Source organism: Magnolia sinica, chromosome 6, assembly GCF_029962835.1.
Source record: "Magnolia sinica isolate HGM2019 chromosome 6, MsV1, whole genome shotgun sequence".
Taxonomy (NCBI): Eukaryota; Viridiplantae; Streptophyta; class Magnoliopsida; order Magnoliales; family Magnoliaceae; genus Magnolia; species Magnolia sinica.
The window spans coordinates 65,068,604-65,082,514 of NC_080578.1; the positions used below are offsets into that span (position 1 = coordinate 65,068,604).

Sequence of the window (13,911 nt, forward strand, 5' to 3'; positions counted from 1 at the left end):
TAACCTAAACCTAAACCAAATCCAAAACCTAAAACCTAAAACCGAACCCATTCTCAAATCCCTAAACCTTAACATATAACCTAACCTAAGCCTATACTTATAACCTAAAACTATTCCCAAATCCCAAAACCTATAACCTAAACCTAACCATAACCTAAACCTAAACCTATAAACTATAAGCTTAACCAAAAGCTATTACCAAAACCAAGACCAAAACGTATAACCCAAACTTGAACCCATTCTCAAATCCCAAAACCTATAACCTAAACCAAAACCAAAACCTATAACCTAAACCCGAACCCATTCTCAAATCCCAAAACCTATAACCTAAACCAAAATCAAAACTTATAACCTAAACCCGAACCCATTCTCAAATTGTAAAACCTATAACCTAAACCTTATCCTAAACCTATAACCTATGACCTAAACCAAAACCTATAACCAAAACCAAAACCAAAACCTATAACCTAAACCGGAACCCATTATCAAATCTCAAAACCTATAACCTAACCTAATGTAATGACCCTGGAAAATTTTGTGCTTATCTTTTCCTAAGTAGTTGTTTTTCGGGTAATTAGCGCTATACTCGATTGCTTGTGAAATTCGCATCAATCACTTTAAATTGGATCTGTATGACTCAAAACTTGTAGATTAGTTAGCGCTATGTTACTCTGAAATCTGGGATCCATCGCTAAATCCAGTTGTTCTGAGAAAATTTTGGAAGTTCTGGATCGGACCTGGACCGCGCGTCGAAAGTCCGATAGCAATGATCTTAGGCTGTTACGGTCACCATGTTGGGCTTGACCATCACCTTGAAAATCAAGTCCAGAAGATGTTCTGGGTCGATTTGATTGAGTTCAGAGTAGAGCTGGGTCGGTATGTTCCTTTGATCCTCGGCGATCAGCCGATGAGGATGCGGCGTTTCTCTGAGGGATTGAGACCTGAGATCCGATCGAAGATTTGCTGTGCTAGCATTTCTTCTTATGCGGAGTTGGTGAGCATGTCCTTGCGAGCAGAGTAGGACGGGGATAGGTCATCCTACATGCGAGCACCGATGGTTCCTAGGCCACGACCGAATTTCCAAGGTGCACCTTTTCTCGGCAAGAGGCCGCGAGCAGATTCTCCTCCTAGGCGTTCAGCGCTGCCCGCTCAGCAGATGAGAGCTGATGTTCGCTGTTCTTATTGTGGAAAGACAGGGCATTTGGACCGTTTTTGCTTCTCTCGTATGCGGGCCAGTGGTTTTACTCCACCGCAGAGGATTAGTCGTCCGATGCCTCAGGTTATCTCTCCTCCACCTCTTCGATCAGCGCCAACTCATCCATCCTTCAGACCTGCAGTTCCTAACTTCAGGCCACCTCAGCGGCCCATGGTCCCTCTGTCGAATCGTCAGCAGCAGGCTCGAGTTCATGTGCTTTCAGCTGAAGCGCCTATGTCTGACTTAGTGCCGAGGTCCTTCGAGGTGACAGCGCACATTGAAGGTATTCCTGTTTCTGTGTTAGTGGATACAGGGTCCACTACTTCTCTTATATCTTATGCGGCAGTTAGGCGTTTGGGTTTGAGATCTGTTCCTATGCAAGGAGTGACGCTTACTACCGCTATGGGAATTTCCTCTGCTTTGGGCAAGTGTTGTATGGATTATTTGGTCGATCTGGGAACTGGATCGATCCGTGTTGATTTCTTAGTTGCACCGCTTTATCATTACGATGTTATTATGGGTATGAATTGGCTCATGAGGATGCGAGCTGAGATTGATTGTGAAGCCAGATCAGTGACGATCCATGGACCTGAGGGCGAGACTGTTACTTTCCCAGTTCAGGTCAGTTACCCTCTTCGTATTGATTATTATTCTTCTCTGTTGGAGAGTATGGCTGAATCGGCGTTGGTTAGTACGCCGGTAGTTCGGGAGTTTGAAGATGTGTTTGAGTCGATTCCTAGATTACCTCCTCAGCGTGAGATTGATTTTGCTATCGACCTCATGCCTGGTGTGGCGCCCATTTCTTTACCCACCTATCGTATGCCTCCAAGTGAAATGGAGGATTTGAGGAAGCAGATAGATGGTTTGCTGGATTTGGGTTTTATTCGGCCTAGTGTGTCTCCTTGGGGAGCACCTGTTTTGTTTGTGAAGAAGAAGGATGGTTCTTTGCGGTTATGTATTGATTATCGCAGGCTGAATCTGGTAACTGTGAAGAATAAGTACCCTTTGCCCAGGATTGATGATCTGTTTGATCAATTGAAGGGGCACGGTACTTTTCGAAGGTTGATCTGCAGTCAGGGTATCATCAGTTGCACGTCAAGGATGGGGACTTGCAGAAGACAGCTTTTAGGACTAGCTTTGGTCATTATGAGTTCCTTGTGACGTCGTTCGGTCTTACGAATGCACCGGCCGTGTTCATGGATCTGATGAACAGGGTGTTTCAGCCATTCCTGTTCCGATTCGTCATTGTCTTTATCGATGACATCTTGATATATTCGGCGAGCCGGGAAGAACACGAGGAGCACTTAAGAGCAGTTTTGGATACTCTTAGGAAGAATCAGCTTTTTGCACAGTTCAAGAAGTGTGAATTCCAGAAAGAGGAAGTCAAGTTCTTGGGACATATGATGTCCAAGGAAGGGATAGCCGTCGATCTTGCCAAGGTAGCTGCAGTGCAGGACTGGAAGCATCCTGGTTCAGTTACTGAGGTAAGGAATTTTCTGGGTCTTGCAGGCTACTATCGACGCTTCATTCAAGACTACTCGAAGATTGCCAGACCGTTGTCGCAGTTGACACGGAAGGATTTGAAGTTTGCTTGGAATGAGAAGGCGGAGTTAGCTTTTCAGGAGCTGAAGGACAAGTTGACGTTCGCCCCTGTGATAGTATTGCCAGAGCAAGGGGTTAAGTATATTATATATACTGACGCCTCTCGCATTGGCCTGGGTTGTGTCCTTATGCAGAAGGGCAGGGTGATTGCTTATGCTTCGCGTCAGTTGAGGAAACACGAAGAGAATTACCCTACGCACGACCTGGAGTTAGCAGTTGTCATTTTCGCACTAAAGCTTTGGAGACATTACCTCTATGGTGAGGAGTTCGAGCTCTTTTGCAACCACAAGAGCCTTAAGTACATTTTCACGCAGCGTAACTTGAATATGAGGCAGCGCAGATGGATGAAAACATTGAAGGACTTTAAGTTTGATGTTTCTTACCATCCGGGTAAGGCAAATCTTGTGGCAGATGCGTTGAGTCGCAAGAAGGCTATTGAGTTTGCGGCTCTGTTGATGATAGCAGAGTGGGATATGTTGGAGTTCGTGCGAGATTTTGAGCAGAAGCTTACGGTGGTTGAGCCGTATGAGGTTATTGCATACATTCGTGTACAGCCCCTTATCGATTAGTGGATCGTTGCAGCTCAGGCAGATGATGAGCTTTTGGTGAAGATGAGGAAGCGGGTTGGTACAAATCAGAACTTCGACTGGAGTGTTAGTTCTGATGGGGGCCTACGATTTCGTGGCCGGTTATGTGTTCCTGACATCCCTGACTTGAGACGGGAGGTTCTCGAGTTAGCCCATAGTTCTAAGCTTGCGATGCATCCAGGTAGTACGAAGATGTATCAGGATACGAGAAGGTCTTATTAGTGGGATAATATGAAGGTTCAGATTGCTGAATTTGTTTCTCGTTGTCTCACGTGCCAGCAGGTTAAGGCAGAGCATCGCCGACCTCCTGGGTTGCTGCAGCCCATGCCCATAGCTGAATGGAAGTGGGACTTCATCTCTATGGATTTTATTTCTGGGTTGCCAAGAATGGGGAAGGGATATGCCTCTATTTGGGTGATCGTCAACCGACTGACGAAGTCGGTGCATTTCTTACCGATCAGAGTCACTAACTCTGCAGACGAGTTGGCTAGGTTGTATATCAAGGAGATAGTACGTCTGCATGGAGTTTCCCTGGAGATTGTGTCTGATAGAGACACACGTTTCACTTCTATCTTCTGGACTCGTATCCAGGAAGCGATGGGTGTGAAACTGAAGTTCAGCACCGTGTTTCATCCGCAAACAGATGGGCAGACGGAGCGCGTGAATCAGGTCCTGGAAGATATGTTGCGAGCTTGTGTCTTGGATTTCAAAGGCAGTTGGGATGATTGTCTTCAGTATGCAGAGTTCGCGTATAATAATAGTTTTCAGGCGAGTATCGGCATCGCTCCCTATGAGGCGTTGTATGGTCGCCCGTGTAGAGCACCACATTGCTGGGCAGAAGTTAGCGAGCGTAGTTTGCTTGGCCCAGAGTTGGTGCAGGTGACTTCAGAGAAAGTTGACATCATTCGACGTCGACTTTTAACAGTGTAGAGTAGGCAGAAAAGCTGATACGAGGCGTCGACCGCTTGAGTTTGAGGATGGAGACCATGTGTTTCTGAAGGTCTCTCCTATAAAGGGAGTTCTGTGGTTCGGTAAGAAGGGGAAGCTGACGCTGAGATTTATGGGTCCATTTCAAGTTCTAGATTGAGTGGGAGCGGTAGCATACCACCTTGCTTTGCCCACACCTCTTGCAGGCGTGCATAACGTATTTCATGTTTCTATGCTGAAGAAGTACGTTCCTGATCCTTCGCATATTATCAGTTGGGAGCAACTGCAGTTGAGTGAGGATGCCACTTATATACTGCGACCGACGCGTATTCTAGATAGGAAAGAGCAGGTATTGCATATCAAGGTTATCCCTCTTGTGAAGGTGCTATGGACGCATCATGGTGTGGAAGAGGCTACTTGGGAATCTGAAGCTGAGGTCAGGAAGAGCTACCCTCAGATCCTTGAAGATTATGAGAAGGTATGAATTTCGGAGACGAAATTTTCTTTAAGGGGGGTAGATTGTAATGACCCTGGAAAATTTTGTGCTTATCTTTCCTTAAGTAGTTATTTTTGGGGTAATTAGCACTATACTCGATTGATTGTGAAATTCGCATCAATCACTTTAAATTGGATCTGTATGACTCAAAACTTGTAGATTAGTTAGCGCTATGTTACTCTGAAATCTGGGATCCATCGCTAAATCCAGTTGTTCTAGGAAATTTTTGGAAGTTCTGGATCGGACCTGGACCGTGCGTCGAAAGTCCGATAGTGATGATCTTAGGCTGTTGTGGTCACTATGTTGGGCTTGACCATCACCTTGAAAATCAAGTCCAGAAGATGTTCTGGGTCAATTTGATTGAGTTCGGAGTGAAGAGTGTGAGAACAGTTGGAAATTTATTAAGATTTTATGAAATCTGAGTCGTGTCGCTTGCGCGATGATTTTAAGCTATCTGACCGTTGGATTCTGACTCAATTTCACCCTCTGATCAGGGAAGGTGACCCAGGCATATCCTTGTGCTTGTGGACCTGATCGAGATTCTGTGACCGTTGAATTGAGTGTGGTCTGCCACGGCTGATCTGAAGAGCCGGTCCGTACGAAAAATCAGCTTGACCTAGATCCATGGTCAGTGAGCTTAAGTCCGACCTTTCGTGGTTATAGGCCCACCGGAAGTGCTTCATTGGATCGAGGGAGGCTTGCTTTGGTTATAACCTAAGTATACCTTGTCCCTGGGGTTATTTTCATCAATTTGAGGCCTATTTATAGTCCTTAAACCCTAGCTCTCTTTTCCATACGAATTTTCTCTAACCCTAGCTTGGAAAGAGAGTAGAAAAGAGAGAGAAAGTGAGAGAGAAGTTGGTGAATCATCTTAGATTCTTTCCTGTTCTTCTACATCCTTGAACCTTCACTTTGAATCGTTATTCTGATGATTCTGAGTTCATCTTTGGGTAAGTTAACCTAACCCTAATATGTGTTAGAGCTTAGAATAGTCTTGGTGTTGTTGTATCTCATTTCTATTCTTACTTTAGGGTATTCTATCGCCGTTGACGAAGACAACTCGTCTGAAATCAGTTCGGTGTTCTTTTCTGGCTCAAAGTACGGACTTTAAGTGTATAGGTTATGGTTTTCAAGGCTTTCAATGCCAGATAATGATTTATTGTTGTTATGGATGAGACTTCACATACCAAATGTTGTGTTTAAGTTGCGTTCCTGATATGCATGTGTTATATTGAGATTTGTGTATTCTACGTGTATGTATAAAGTACCGTATGTGTATAAAATATGCACTTGTGTTTGCCATGATTATTTGTCATGTATGCATGCTGGATGTATGTGGGACAACTCCTTGGTAAAAGGAATTGTCCAAATGCTTGTATTTCAACATACGTCATGTGTTTTGTATAATGTATTCTAAATGTTTGTAGAAATGTCTGAATGATCTAAAGTGTAACTTATTACACTATTTGCGGGCGTTGAGAAGTGATTCTCAACACTCCTATTGATGCGTATGATTTCATTCATGTAAGTTACATTCCTTGTTATTTAATTTCAAGTATTACTTATGCTTACATTTATGTTAAGTTGATATTCTTCAAATACTTGCGTACCACATGATTGAAGTTGTTGTTCCATTACTGTTCTACATTTAATACGAATATCTTTTGTAGGGTAATGTGTTTGGGACTATGAATAGTTCACGAAATCGGTAATCTGCCTTAAGGTTGTGGCTGAGATTGCTTTCGCCACAAAGGACGTGATTAGATGAACCCGAGTCGTATTAGAGTTGTCGGCAGTGGTTTGGCCACGCGGAGTGCTTGCGCATTCTATGTCGTTCAATTCAACGTGCGCTCGTGCTAGTCGAGTTCGTAAGTAACCTGATTATCCGATGTATGTTCACCATGTATGGACGCTACTGCTTGAATTTAGGGTACCGAACTTACCAATGAAACCCTATTAACCTTGGTACCTTGATCTGCAAAGACTCATGAGCCGGACATGGTGGTATGGGACACCGTGGTCGAGCTGTCGGCCTATGCTGGGGTGACGAGCCTCCCCGTAGTGATCAGTGAGCAACTAAACTCGTGAGCCGATTATGGTGGTATGGGACACTATATTCATGCTGTCGGCCTACATTGATTGGTGATGAGCCCTTTGTAGTGACCTCGAGCATACCTGGATACCACATTGAGGTGACGAGCCTTAGTGTAGTAACGAAGGTATGATAGGCATGCATTGATTGGTGATGAGCCCTTTGCTGTGACCTGGAACTATATGATCGTATGAGATGTCTAGGACTGACGACCCTAGAATGGATCACTGTTTGGATGGTGATATGAGGAAGGTATCTTAGCTTCCCAATCCTGCTGTATGAAAAGGACTAATAACAACTTGGTAATCATATTCATGCACCGCATTTGCATGTGCTTTGTAGATGTGGCACACTTTGAGGTGGTGTCATGCGTAACGTAAGATGAAGACGCTGAGGGTGTACGCGTGAGGGCACGCATCATTTTGCATACATCCTTACATTAACAAGAGTACTTAGGACTTGTTTAATTGTTCTGCTTTATCATTACTGCTTGATTGAACTGATAACATGTTAACCAGTGCCTTATTGTTCCACTGAGTTGATCACTCACTCCCACGTTCTGGGGCGGTGTTAAACACCCACCAGACTCTGTCTTAGGTTCTGATGTTGCAGATGTTGATGCGACTTCTGAGGCAGAGCGGGAGATGGATGATGATGAGGCTGCTTTCTCTTATATGCAGTTTTTAGATGGGTTCTAGCGAGCCTTGTTCTGATGCGCGGGATTCTGGGATTATTTTTGGGAATTAAATGATTTAACTTGATACTTGTAATTTTGATAATAACACTTTCATTATGACCTGGTATGTATATGTACTTCAGGGATTTGCACTTGTACACATATATTTCTATAAGTCTTTCGCTTGCTTTCTCCACTTATCCCTAAATTATATTTGCTATTTGGCTTAATCTATTCCATGTTTTATGCACTAATATAGACAACATACATCCATCATTGAATATGTTGCAAAAGTGATGTTTTGGAACTCGGGAGCTGAGTTATGCTCGACCCCCGAATTTCAAGGCGTTACACCTAAACCTATACTTATAACCTAAAACTATTCCCAAATCCCAAAACCTATAACCTAAACCTAAACCTAAACCTATAACTTATAACCTAAACCAAAACCTATAACCTAAACCAAAACCAAAACCAAAACCTATAACCTAAACCCGAACCCATTCTCAATTCCCAAAACCTATAACCTATCCCTAAACCTTAACATATAACCTAACCTAAGCCTATACTTATAACCTAAAACTATTCCCAAATCCCAAAACCTATAACCTAAGCCTAACCTTAACCTAAACCTAAACCTATAAACTATAACCTTAACCAAAACCTATTACCTAAACCAAAACCAAAACCTATAACCTAAACTCGAACCCATTCTCAAATGCCAAAACCTATAACCTAAACCAAAACCAAAACCTATAACCTAAAGTTGAACCCATTCTCAAATCCCAGAACCTAGAACCTAAACCAAAACCAAAACCTATAACCTAAACCCGAACCCATTCTCAAATCGTAAAACCTATAGTGTAAACCTTATCCTAAACCTATAACCTATAACCTAAACCAAAACCTATAACCAAAACCAAAACCAAAACCTATAACCTAAACCGGAAACCATTATCAAATACCAAAACCTATAACCTAACATAAACCTATACTTATAACCTAAAACTATTCCCAAATCCCAAAACCTATAACCTAAACCTTATCCTAAACCTATAACCAATAACCTAAACCAAAACCCAAACCTATAACCTAAACCCGAACCCATTATCAAATCCCAAAACCTATAACCTAACCTAAACCTATACTTATAACCTAAAACTATTCCCAAATCCCAAAACCTATAACCTAAACCTAAACCTAAACCTTATCCTAAACCTATAACCTATAACCTAAACCTAAACCAAAACCAAAATCTATAACCAAAACCGGAACCCATTCTCAATTCCCAAAACCTATAACCTATCCCTAAACCTTAACATATAACCTAACCTAAGCCTATACTTATAACCTAAAACTATTCCCATATCCCAAAACCTATAACCTAAACCTAACCTTAACCTAAACCTAAACCTATAAACTATAACCTTAACCAAAACCTATTACCTAAACCAAAACCAAAACCTATAACCTAAACTCGAACCCATTCTCAAATCCCAAAACCTATAACCTAAACCAAAACCAAAACCTATAACCTAAACCCAAACCCATTCTCAAATCCTAAAACCTATAACCTAAACCAAAACCAAAACCTATAACCTAAACCCGAACCCATTCTCAAATTGTAAAACCTATAACTTAAACCTTATCCTAAACCTATAACCTATAACCTAAACCAAAACCTATAACCTAAACGAAAATCAAAACCTATAAGCTAAACCCAAACCCATTATCAAATTCTAAAACCTATAACCTAACCTAAACCTATACTTATAACCTAAAACTATTCCCGAATCCTAAAACCTATAACCTAAACCTAAACCTAGACCTTATACTAAACCTATAACCTATAACCTAAACCAAAACGAAAACCTAAACCTAAACCTAGGACCTAAATATATTCTCAAATTCCTAAACCTAAACCTACACCTAATCCTAATCTCAACTACTTAACCTAAAACTAAACTTGAAAACCCAAACCTAAACCCGATCCCAAACCCAAACCCGATTTCCTAAACCTAAACCTTAACCTATTTTCAATTCCCTAAAAGTATAACCTATAACCTAAAACCTAAATGTATTCTCAAATCCCTAAACCTAAACCTACAGCTAATCCTAATCTCAACTCCCTAACCTAAACCTAAACCAAAACTTGAAAACCCAAACCTAAACCCGATCTCGAACCCGAACCTGATTTCCTAAACCTAAACCTTAACATATTCTCAGTTTCCTAAAGCAAACCTATAACTTATAACCTAAACCTTAACCTAACCTAAACCTATAACCTTAACCTAAACCTAAAACCTAAACCTAAACCTAAAACCTAAATGCATTCTCAAATCCTTAAACCTAAACTTACACCTAGTTCTAATCGCAACTACTTAACCTAAACCTAAACGTGAAAACCCAAGCCTAAACCCGATCCCGAACCCGACCCTGATCTCCTAAACCTAAACCTTAACCTATTCTCAAATCCCTAAACCTAAACCTACACCTAACCCTAATCTCAACGCCCTAACCTTAACCTAAACCTAAAAATAAACTTGAAAACCCAAGCCTAAACCCGATCCTAAACCCGAACCCGATTTCCTAAACCGAAACCTTAACCTATTCTCAAATCCCTAAACCTAAACCTACACCAAATCCTAAGCTCAACTCCGTAGCCTAAACCTAAACCTAAACTTGAAAACCCAAACCTAAATGCGATCTTGAACCCGAACCCGATTTCCTAAAGCTAAACCTTAACCTATTCTCAATTCCCTAAACCTTAACCTATAACCTAACTTAAATCTAAACCTATAACCTACACTTATAACCTATAACCTAAAGCTAAACCTAAAACCTGAATTTATTCTCAAATCCTTAAACCAAAACCTACACCTAATCTCAACTCCCTAACCTAAACCTAAACCTAAACTTGAAAACCCAAGCCTAAACCTGATCCCGAACCCGATCCCGATTTCCTAAACCTAAACCTTAACCTATTCTCAAATCCCTAAACCTAAACCTACACCAAATCCTAATCTCAACTCCCTAACCTAAACCTAAACCTAAACTTGAAAACCCAAACCTAAACCCGAACCCGAACTCGATTTCATAAACCTAAAACCTTAACCTATTCTCAATTCCCTGTAGCTATAACCTATAACCTAAACCTAAACCATAACCTTAGCCTAAACCTTATCCTAAACCTAAACCTAAACCTTAACCTTAACCTTAACCTTAACCTTAACCTAAACCGAAACCTAAACCTTAACCTTAACCTATACTTATGAATTCTAATTTATTTTATAAAAGTTCATTTATGACTAAGTTATTTTCTTAATAAGTTTATTGCCTTAATCTATTATTTACAAAACTACAGGATAAATTTCACTTGAATTTGAGTGTTCCGCACATCTCCTATGCCGTCGACGACATGATGAAGGAGCGGTTCAAGGCTTACCGTGGTAAGTTATACCAGCAGTACAAGCGGTCCGTGAGCCACGAGGAGCTCGTACAGTTCGCACCACCTCACGTGACCCATGAGGACTGGCGGATACTCTGCGATAGGTTTTCGTCTGATTCTTTTCAGGTAATATTTACATATTTATGATATCTTAATGTAATAATTAAATTCATAATTAATAGCAATGCATTATGTATAATGTGTTCAGAAGAGGAGCAAAATAAATTCCGACAACAGGAGAAAGTTAGAAGTAAACCATGTAGCTGGTTCAAAGTCATTTATATGACTTCGTCACAACATGGTAAGAAATTACTGGTAATTTATATATTCTTTCCATGCATTTATATTAACTCTATTTTTCTTTCGATTGCGCAACGAGATTCCGTCACTGGCCAGGAGCCCGGACCAGTAGATTTCTATAAAGGGACTCACTGTCGGCAGGCGAGTGGATCTTGGATACATCCTAGAGCCAGCGAGATTTGGGTAAAAATTCTTACATTGTAAAATTTAATTACATTAAAATAAAATAATGTCATTTATTATGAAAATTCATATGTTTTAATTACAGGAGGAGATGAACACCTTACGCAGTTAGCCCACTCCTGATGGTACTCAGTGGAGTGAGCCAGAGATCCTGAGTCAGGTGCTTGGCACCTGTTCTGGATATGTGCGTGGGCTTGGCCATGGTGCCAAGCTCATGGCACCCGCTAGAGCTGCCTCCAGCCGATCCGTCGTCGTTGGTGACAACGTCGCACGCCAAGCTGATACTGCAGAGAAAGAGGTTCAGCAGCTACGGGTTGTCGTCGATGACATTAGAGATCAGCTGGACAGGCAGAGGGAGGAGCAGGAGAGGAAGATGATGGAGGAGCTGGCAAGGTAGAGGGAGGAACAGGAGAGGAAGATGGAGGATCAGCTGGCGAGGCAGAGGGAGGAGCAGGAGAGGAAGATGGAAGAGATGTGGGTGGAGCATGAGTGACGGATGACGGAGATGTTTCAAGCTTTCGCTGCACGCTTACCCACCGATGCCCCACCACCTTCGCCTTCATCTTTATGATTTTTTCTTTTTTATTTATAATGTTAAACTTATATGTATTTATGCGTGAATGAATGTGATGTGTATAAGATTGTTTGTAGTTTATGTTTGGATGGATTAACTAATTTGGGTTAGATGGATCTGAATGTGAATATGATGAAATTTGACAGGTGTATTATGATATAACAGGTGTACATCAGGAAAAATATGATACATAACAGGTGTATATTAGGATGTGAATATGAATATGATGATATAACAGGTATATCAGGATGAATATGATGAAATATATTGCAACGGGTGTCTATCAGGTATTTTGTATGAAATTTTGTATTGGACATTTTTTAAAAAAAGGACTTTTAGCGACGAAAATTTTCGCCGCTAAAGGTCTTTTCGAAATATATATAGCGACGAAAGTTTTCGTCGCTAAAAGTTTTGTAGCTATTTTTAGCTACGAAAATTTTCGTTGCTAATAGTTTTCTAAATATTTATAGCGACAAAATTTTCGTCGCTAAAAGCAAAAAATTATATTTTTGGCAGCGAAAACTTTTGCTGCTAAAAGTCTTGCAAAGTATATTTCGTTGCGAAATTGTTCGTGCTAAAACTAGAAAATATATTTTTAGCAGTGAAAAGTTTCGCTGCTAATAGTCTTACAATATTTTTTTAGCGACGAAACCTGTCGTGGCAAAAAGTTGAATGAATATTTTTAGTAGCGAAATGTTTCGCTGCTAATAGTTTTGAAGTATTTTTTTAGCGACAAAATATGTCGTGGCGAAAAGTTGAATGAATATTTTTCACAGTGAAAAGTTTCACTGCTAATAGTCTTGCAGTATTTTTTTAGCGACGAAAAGTGTCGTGGCGAAAAGTTGAATGAATATTTTTAGCAGCGAAAATGTTCGCTGCTAAAAGTCTTTTATAGATTTTTTAGCAATGAAAATTTTCGTTGCTACAAGTGGAACAATTATTTTTTGCAGCGAAAATTTTCGCTACTAAAAGTCATGTATAGCTTTTTTAGCGACGAAAAGTTTCGTCGCTAAAAAGCATCTATTTAGCAACGATTCAATTTTTTCACCGCTGAAACTCTTTTGTGGCGGTGTATTAGCGACGAAAAATTTCGTCGCTAAAACTATTTAGCTACGAAAAAATGGCTTTTAGCGATGAAAATTTTCGTCGCTAAAAGTGGGATTTCTTGTAGTGTTCTAACAAAAAGGGGGAGAAATATTATATTTTTATGACATGGATATGAGATCATCATATTTGCATATTTGCATACACTCTATGAACTATATTTTTGCAGATATGACTAAGTGCTCAGGGGGAGTGATACAGATGCATGATCTTAGGGGGAGTAACAAGATTACTAGTGTTGACTCAAAAGATTTGTGTTGTTTGAGATGTTGTAATATGTTATACTGAGTTGTATTTGAGTTTTGCCATGAAATTGACAAAGGGGGAGATTGTAAGTTCTTATAATTAAAGCCCATATTGTTCATCAAATTTCGTAGTCCTGTTACGATCGCAAGCTTGACTGAAGACAGGCTATCAACTCGATCAAGTACATAGAAAGAAAACTCAACATCTCAATGCAAGGTCAAAGTAATGGTTCGAAGTTCAGAGCACTTCATATGAGTTAACCTATAGGTAGTATAAACCTAGTTGGACCATAGGTTAGGTGTATTTTACTCATACGTATATTAAACCACATTTTATGTTAAATACACACTAGTTAGGCCAGCCCAAGGTCTAGTTTGGCCAGCCTAACTACTTGGACCAACTATACAACATTCTGATAAAAATAAGATCTCATAAGATCAAAATTTACGGTAGGTTCAGCCAGCCCAAGATGGGTCATGGC

At 40.6% G+C, this 13,911-nt stretch overlaps 1 long non-coding RNA gene across 4 annotated transcripts in view; it reads left to right on the plus strand.

Annotated features, from left to right (window-relative positions):
- LOC131248817 (uncharacterized) overlaps positions 1-12,353 on the plus strand; it is a 62,478-nt gene extending 50,125 nt beyond the window's left edge. The window contains exons 1-4 of one of the 4 annotated variants that reach the window (XR_009172473.1): positions 10,884-11,149; positions 11,232-11,506; positions 11,592-12,245; positions 12,319-12,353. This is a non-coding gene — a long non-coding RNA (uncharacterized LOC131248817). Of the gene's footprint in view, positions 1-10,883; positions 11,150-11,231; positions 11,507-11,591 lie in introns of those variants that run through there. The other 3 variants (XR_009172471.1, XR_009172472.1, XR_009172470.1) reach the window with 3 other exon arrangements.
- The last annotated feature ends 1,558 nt before the right edge of the window (positions 12,354-13,911 follow it).